Below are 9,158 nucleotides of genomic sequence, written 5' to 3'. Positions count from 1 at the left end.
CAAATTTGACATTCTTGTGTAGTAACTTGGTCATTGGAGCAGCTATTAGGGAAAATCCCTTCACAAATCTTCTGTAATACCCAGCTAGCCCCAAGAAACTTCTGACCTCAGTTGTATTCCTGGGAGGCTTCCATTCCATCACTGCTTCTATTTTCTTGGGATCCACCCTAATCCCATCAGCTGACACTATGTGTCCAAGGAATGCAATTTCATTCAGCCAAAAGTCACACTTGGACAACTTAGCATACAGCTTCTTTTCCCGCAGGGTTTGCAGAACAATCCTCAAATGTTCATCATGTTCTTCCCTGGTCTTGGAGTACACCAGAATATCATCAATAAAGACCACTACGAACCGATCCAGGTATGGATGGAAGATACGGTTCATAAGGTCCATGAATGCCGCTGGTGCATTTGTTAGGCCAAAGGGCATCACCAGAAACTCATAATGCCCATCTGGGTCTGAATGCGATCTTTGGCACATCTGCATCCTTCACCCTCAATCGATGATACCACGATGCGAGATCAATCTTAGAAAATACTCCTGCTCCCTTCAACTGATCAAACAGATCATCAATTCTAGGCAACGGATATTTGTTCTTCACTGTCACTTTATTCAATTGCCGGTAATCAATGCATAGCCTCAAAGTCCCATCCTTCTTTTTCACAAACAGCACTGGAGCTCCCCATGGTGACACACTAGGGCGTATAAACCCCTTATCAAGCATCTCTTGCAACTGAGTTTTCAACTCCCTCAATTCAGTGGGTGCCATCCTATAAGGAGCAATGGAAATGGGTCTTTGTGCGGCGGTGTCTCAATAGCAAATTCAACTTCCCTTAATGGTGGCAAACCAGCAACTCTTCAGAAATACCTGCAGGAAGTCTCTCACTGTGGGTATGTCACTCGAGTTTGGCTTAGCTCGCCTAGTATCCACCACATGTGCTAGGTAGGCTTCACGACCTTTTCTCATCATTCTTCTTGCAACTGTGGCTGAGATGACATTGGACAAGAAATCTATCCTTTCCCCCACAACTGTGATCTCATTACCCTCTGAAGTTTTTAGAGAAATTCTCTTCAATTTGCAATCAACTATTGCCTGATGACGTGACAACCAGTCCATTCCCAAAATCACGTCAAACTCATGGAAGGGTAACTCAATTAGGTCTGCCAAGAATTCATACCCCTGAATCCTTAACGGGCAACCCTTGTATACCTTGTTCACCACTACACTGTGACCCAATGGATTAGTGACCAGAATGTCTTGGTCACTCTCCCCTACTAGTATCCCCCTTTCTACGGGTAAGTTGATGCAGATGTATGAATGAGTGGATCCTGGATCCACCAATGCATGCACAGGTGTAGTGTAGAGGGAGAACGTACCCCTGATGACGTCCGGGGCATCTTGCTCCTCCTGAGCTCTCAAGGCATAATTTCTGGCAGGTGGTCTGTTATCTGGCCTCTCTGCTGGCTCAGATGCAGGCCTCTGAGATGGTCCCACAGCTTCGGATTTACCAGACCTTCTACCCCTTGGTGGTGCAGGAGCAGGTCTGTCTGCTTGTGTTGGAGCAGCTGTAGTAGTTCTGCGTGGACAGTTCTTCAACTGATGCTCTGTTGACCCACACCTCAAGCAGGCACCAGTTACTCTCCAACATTCCCCCTTGTGCCATTTCAGGCAATGCGGACATGCAGAAGATGTTGGGGCTGGTCCCCTGAACCCCATCCCTGGAGAGCTGCCCACTGATGGTGTGGACTGACCTCTCCTAGGGGTGAACTGTGGCCTGGGCCCCTGAGACTGACCCTGACCCTGTGGCTGAGCTGAACTCTGTGCAGGAGGACCCTTGAACTTCTTCCCAAATGCAGGAGATGAGCTGGACTGACCCGGTCCCCTCTTCTGCTGTCTTTCCCTTCTGGTTTGCTCACTGATTCTTACTTTTTCCACCTTTATTGCAGCTTCCACTAGCTTGCTAAATTCTGTGATTCCCAAGGCAGTGAGCTGGATCTTGATGTTGTCATTTAGTCCCTCTTCAAATCTCTTGCACCTTTCAGCTTCATTAGGGACTATCTCCCTTCCATAACGGCTTAATCGAACAAACTCCTTCTCATATTCGGCCACTGACAGCTGTCTCTGCCTCAGGTTAATAAACTCTCTTCTTCTCTCTTCCAGATATACAGTACCCACATATTTCTTCTTAAATTCTGAAAGAAAGAAGTCCCAAGTTACAGCTTCTATCTGCACTTCACTGGACACGGTGTCCCACCACTCATATGCATCATCTTGCAGTAAAGAGATGGCAGCTTCCAGGTTTTGCTCTGGAGTGCAGTGAAGTTGTTTTAGTACTCTGCCTGTTCTGTTCAACCAATTCTACCGCAATGAGTCATCTTCTCTCTTGCCATAGAAGTCCACAGCTCCAAACTTCCTTAGCCTTTCCAGGTGTGATTTCTGCTGTGGAGCTGGTGGTGGTGGTGGTGGTGCTGGCATTACCCCGGCCATTTGTCTAAAAAAGTCGGCCATTTGTTGGAACATGGCCTGTGGAGGCTGAGCAGGCTCTGCTTGAGCTGGTGGAGTAGGTTCTCCCCTACCCCCAGTCTCAACTGCTGCAGGTGGAGCATGACTCTCCACTTCCTCCTCGACTGCTCTCTGTGATGAAGGGTCCATATCCTATTCAAAATAAGAAAGACAAACAGATCTGCATTAGTGTCACCTCGACTCTTACAAATGCAATGCATGGTATGGACTCAATCTAGGACTAGAAACGCCTAAACCGTGCTCTGATACCACTAAATGTGACACCCCTTACCCGTGTATAGTATACCCGAGTAAGTAATGCCACACGGTGTACTGGCACACTCTAATATACCTTACTTAATTTGTGTCATGCTTTTGAAGCTAATTTATGAAATATGATTTTTTTAAGCCATTTATCGAAATTATTATTTATTTGGGGTTCCGAAAATTTTAAAGAAAATCCGGCGGAGTACCGGCTAAAAATGGAGAAAACAGTTCTTCGGAACCTGTTTAAAAACACTTCCAAATAATTTCCAAACAATCCCAACCTCAATTTATCAACAAATTCTCAACATTAAGATCTCAACAACATTTCAATTCCAGTTCTCAATCATCCATCACATGTGATGATCACATATAAATCACAAGTAAACATTTACATTTCCATTCACAAGCACAATTTTCATAATTTACATAAACATCAATATACATTACACAAGTTTAATTACATATGAGAAAACAAAATTAAGTTACAAAATGTCAAAATGACACCTAGTGTCCTACCAATGCACAGCAGAAGTTGAGGTGACACGGACACTGAGCAGAACTGCCGGATGGACTCATCCAGTCTGTGGTCTACTGGGCTCACGGTCGATATCTCCAGTACCTACGCGTGGCAAAAGCAACGCGCTAAGCAATAATGCTTAGTGGTGCAATAATATAATAAAAGAAAATAGCAAGAATTTAAATGTGTAGTGAATGTATATGTTTCATTTGCTTGGTATTTGTATATTATTTACTTTGTCCACTTTTATTCATTTGGTTGCCCCAAGTAACCTACACTAGACGATCGGATCGATAACGGGTAAACTGGCACTGGGTATCTAATACCTCAGGCCGTCACACCATCGGTCGCATATGCATCACCCGATGTGCAACAGAACAGCTACCAAGCTGTAAATAATCTCAGGCACAAGGCCAAGTCTCAATACAAAGTCAGAATGGCTAAAAGCCATGAAATCACGGAATGGCATATTGCCATGTGCGATCGCTAATCTGAACCCTATTGGCATGCCAAACTATCCAAACCAATCTTGTTAGGTATACTAGGGCATTTGAAACTTTTAAATTCTTCAATTTGTGAATTTCATGTTTTGGTGTTACTATTCACCTCATTGGTCAACAAAAATGTTGACTTTTGGATAGAAAATATGTACATTGACTTTGGCACTCCCAACATACCACATTTTGTGTTTAAAACTTGTTGGCATTAAGTGTTAATACCATTTCAAGTTTAAACCAACACAAGCAGAATTTTCAGTTTTGATGAGTCAACTTCACTGTTCCATTGGACACTGTTACTGTGAGAATTTGAAGAAATGTAAAACATGAAAGTTGTTCCTTATTTTGTCTAGTTGAATTTCTTTTTTTGAATCACTCCATTTGGAGTTTTGTAGCTCTAGATATGGTCCAAAAACCACAGCTGGCCGGATTTTCCATTCTGCAGAAATTACCATATCTACAGTGCATGAACAGTGACTGGAACCACTTGTTTGGATGGGTTCTGGCCATAATTTGGGGTAGGTTCCTTCATGAAAGTTGTTTGTCTATGTCTTAACTTGTTGCTGTAAAAATTTCAGGTCAATTGACCAAATCTACAGTGAGTTATGGCCAAATGAACAGTTACTGTTCATTTGGTCAATTCTGCAGAATCAGTGCAGGGTGTCCGGATTGGGGCCAAGTTTTGGTCCTCTTGCTTTGGTCTTTTGGGCATGGTTTCTTCAGCAAAAATGTGCCATTATAAGCCTAGTTTCATGTTCAATTGGCCAAACACCAATTGGACTAACACAGCCCAAGTTATGGCAGTGCAAATGGACTGAATTTTCAGTCCCTATGCTGCTGTCCTAGGGCAGCCTGCAACCTCACTTTGGAATCCTATTTTTCAGTCCCTTTGTTGGTCAAATTACCTAAAATGGTCACTAATTGACCATTAAAATGCTCTCTAATAATTTCCTAAGCCAAGTCACATTTTCACCTTTCCAAACCCTAATTCAAATTCATGGTTTATGCCATGTATCTTAGTAGCTACCAATGCATTGCTCATATGTTTATCACTTCAACATGGTTTCTATTTCACTCTAAGCTCATCAAAACACTTCCCCCTATTCCATAGCTAGGGCAGCCGAAATTCAAGATGTTATACACATAAGTTTTTGTTAATTTAAATCACAATTCTTACTAGTTTCAAGTCCCAAACCATGAAAATAAAGAGTTTAATGGATATAGGTGCACTAACCTCAAGTGGCAGAATTTTTCCAAGCCCCAAACTTCAATTTCTTTCCTCTTGTTGGCTGCCAAGAGCTTGTTTAAGATGCGGGGTAAAGCTTTAATGAAGAGAAGTTAGGGTTTTGTGGTGTAAACAAGGGAAAAATCAAGCTTTTGATTGAAGATTAATGGAGGGAGAAAGGATAGGGATTTCGGCTGGAATGGGAAAGGGGGTGGCTGCTGGTTTTTCTTTTATTTCTTAGTCTCAATTGTCTCTTTTAATAGTTAGTCAAAGGATGGCTTAATTGTGATTGGTCATAATTTCTTAATGACATCACCATGATGTCATAAATAAGCTTTTCTTTAATTTTTCTTTTCTTTTCATCACTACTCAAGTTCAATTTAATTTCTAGTAATGTTTATTCATATTTTATGTCATATTAATTATTTAATCAACTGGACAAGTCGGCCAAAAATCACCTCGGAAAGTGAAATGACCAAAATGCCCTCCGTTTGGCTTAACGGGTCAAAATTGTCTGTACAGATTGAAAATTTTTTCTAGGTATTTTCTTGGCATTCTAATGCCATGGGAACCTCAATAACCCTTCTCTGGAGTCCCAAAAATTATTTTATAATTTTTCCCCCTGGTCTAGGGCTCCTCGTTGCGAGAACCGCAACTTCCCTCTGGTTACCCATCGCTAGGGCACCGGGTTGTATTTTATTTCTAAAATTTTTACTAAATTTTTCTTATTAATATTTGAGTTAATTATGGTCCCTGACTTTAATTTAAATATTTTTCCGGACATTCTAGCTGTCCGGACCGACACCGATCACCGGAACAGTAGGATGTACGGAGTAGTTACCGAGAGGGTGTTACACATACTCATGAGAATTTGTTGAGTTTTACATTGGCCATCAATTCACTGTAATCTTCCTTCTTTACTTGGACTTAGGACTGACCATGCTTTGCTAAACTCACATAGGCAATGTTCTTGGGTATATTGCAAATTTATTTCTACTCTTACGCAATTACTTAGATTAAATAAAATAATTAATAAATAAAAATCTTATTTTTGCATCAAATTTAAAATTAATTGGAAAATTTGAAAAAGAATGAAATTATTAAGGGTATGGTTGTAATAAAACCAATACTCTAAAGTGGTTCTAATCCAAGCAGCATTGTTTCATGGCTGACATCGCACTTGACAACTTCATGTGACAACTATTAGTTGGAAACGCGACAACTATTAGTTGGTAGAAACGGTGCATGATCATTGACATTGTTGGTCCAAATACTTAATTGCCATAGGGCAATGAATTTCACCACTACTAGTACTCACTAGACTACTAATAATTGGAAATGTAATTTGTAGCAACCAATAAATGAAAGATAGGACCATCCAACAAAATCTCCTGATGATGCTTTTCCTATTTTCTCAAAGGTTTGGCTTCTGAATGGCCATGGCTTCTTTTATCACTCTTCAATGTTGTCTATTCATATCCAAATTTATTGGCTAAAATTTCCAATCATCCTCGCAGGCCATACTCTTTGATTCCTAAGAAATTGAGGTTTAAGCTAAAAATATACGCAAAATTTGACTGGAACGCAGAGGACTCTACAATGGAGAATAAGCCTTATAATAAGAGCTAAAGAGAGGCATTGAATCATCACCAGCTGCTAGTCAAAAGAAAATTTCAAGAACCTTAGAAGCATCAATGATAGCATCAGCGACTAGTAATGTCCCAGAAAATGCTTCTAAAAAGGAGTTGATGGTTTAATAGGGAGATTTCCTTATTGAGAAAAAGGGTTGAAAAAGTTCGTAGAAGAAATTCCACCTCCTAAACTATAGTAGTCTGATGTTTCAAAAAATGGTTCACTGCCTCAAATTAAGAAGCCAAAACCACTTGAATTATCACTGCTGATGCCTAGTATGATTGCCATTGTGAATAACCTAAACAACCCATATTATATGTGCTGGAGTATTGTTCAATGAATCATTGATGGGAAGGCAGTAGTTCTTTTTGAAGAAGGAAACTAGGATTTTTTATAATTGAAATCTAATTGAGAAATGACAAGAATTGACTTGTTTATATTTTTCTGTTGCATTTATGTTTTGCTCATATACTTGTGTATATTTTTTAAAGTTCCAGCTTAGAAGGAAATAAATTCTATTTGTGAAGATCAAACAACAAAAAACATCAACAAACAATAAATGCAAACTCAATTACACCTATGTACTTATTAGGGAAGTTTAATTTAGTCCATTTATAACTTTTGGTTCAATTTAGTCGAGAAGTTTCAATTTAAGCTTAATTTAGCTCAAAAATAATAAAATCAATAAATTAAACTTCTTGATTTTTGGGATTAAATCAAGAAATCAAAAAATTTAGTTCCAACATTAAGAAATTGAACTTACTGATTTTTTATTTAAATCAAGAAATTTAGTCAACAAATTTTAATTTTTTGATTAAATTGCACTTAAATTGAAACTTATAGGCTAATTTGGATAAAAAGTTGAAAATGAACTAAATTAGACTTCCTCAATAAGTGGGCTAAATTGAACATTTTGCTGTTTATGAATTATGCCTTAACAAGTTCTATACAATGCCAAGAAAATTACCACCTTCTAATGTTTCAAAATAAGAACAGCGAAAAGAATGCCCAACTCTTTTACTGAAGTTCCATGAAAAGATCAAATGCAGCCTCCCAGCTGCAGAATTTATACAAAGAAATAAATTAGCAACCATCAACATATAAAAATTAAAATACTAGAAATAAAGGAATTCTGTATGGAACAGGGCTTTGCATAATGACTGAAAGAAAGAAGGCCAATAGCAGAGTTGATACACAATGTTTAACTGCTTATGGATCAACTGGAATTTTTCTACAGCAGGAGTCGAGAATAGCAACACAACTAATAGAAGGTGAGTTCCATCTTCAGAAATCAGCGCACTCCCCAAATAGCCAACAGCTGTAGTTTATGCAGAATGCTAATAAGAGGCACACAGAGTTGCAGATTGCAAAATATAACTTCTAAAAACCTCAATGAACAAACATATAAAACAAATCAGTCTTCTGCCTTGATTACAAATAACATAAAAACAATCTTGAATCAATTCATTTACTTAAAAATCTGTTCTCATTCTCTGCCATCACCCATCGCCGTTGAAATCCTGTTTGATTCAAGATTTCTTTTGGATGCAATAATGAACTCCAACAGTTGTAGACAGTTTCTACCACAAAACATAAGTAACTGGTCAGCATTCAAATTTCAGTGCCCAGAAAACATATAACACCCACCGCATAGCTTGGCCATGCTTCATTAGTAATCAAATAACAACACTGAAAGCATACATTGCTGAATAAGGATGACAACACAACAAGAGAATGTAATTCCAGCAGTAGTCAAGGAGGAAAGTTTTCAACATTCCAAGATTGTCTCAATCTCGTCACTGGAGAGAGTTGTCCGTTTAGGCTGACGAGAAGCTTTCCCTCCAGCAGTCGTTGAAGCCTTTGAACTTGAGAAGAAAGTTAGATCAGCATTTTCAGTTGTAATGCAGAACCTGCATAATACTTCCATTAATTAAAATATATAACATTCTATAATACATATTACTTTATGGTCATTCAGATATAATTAATAGTGCCATTGTAATTATTAATTTAATTATTATAATTTAATGATCTATCATTAAATGAACTTTAAACAATAATTAATAAACTCTTTTAGCAATTTAACTAATTGAACTTGATGTGTCAAGCTCAAATTCGAGCTCATGAACTTAATAATAAATATGTTAAATGTAAGTTGAGTTTATAAATTTAATAAACAAGCTAAATATATGTTGAGGTCACAAGTTTAATGCTCAAGCTAGATGGGAGCTGAGTTTATCCGAGCTTAAGCCTAATAAAAAATAAACAAATTAAATTCGAAGCTCGACTATCTATACCCTTAAGTATAAAAACGAAGCAATAATCAATAAACGATTGTTAAGTAAAAGCTTGATCTGATATATTGATGTGTGTAGAGATACAATTGCTTTTACAGCTCTATTCACACAAGTATTTAGCAGAAGTAAATTCTAATTAGAACCCTCAATCCTAATATCTTCTGTACATAATGCTACAAACTTAAAATTATTGAGGGGCTCGGCCCATCTCAGGCCCAA

General features: G+C 38.4%; 1 pseudogene; it reads left to right on the top strand.

The window, feature by feature from the left end:
* The first annotated feature begins 6,443 nt into the window (after positions 1-6,443).
* LOC131183411 (NAD(P)H-quinone oxidoreductase subunit S, chloroplastic-like) lies at positions 6,444-7,027 on the top strand (annotated as a pseudogene).
* The last annotated feature ends 2,131 nt before the right edge of the window (positions 7,028-9,158 follow it).

The sequence above is a fragment of the Hevea brasiliensis genome, chromosome 9 (genome assembly GCF_030052815.1).
Source record: "Hevea brasiliensis isolate MT/VB/25A 57/8 chromosome 9, ASM3005281v1, whole genome shotgun sequence".
Classification (NCBI taxonomy): Eukaryota; Viridiplantae; Streptophyta; class Magnoliopsida; order Malpighiales; family Euphorbiaceae; genus Hevea; species Hevea brasiliensis.
This window is presented reverse-complemented; position numbering and strand designations above follow the sequence as displayed.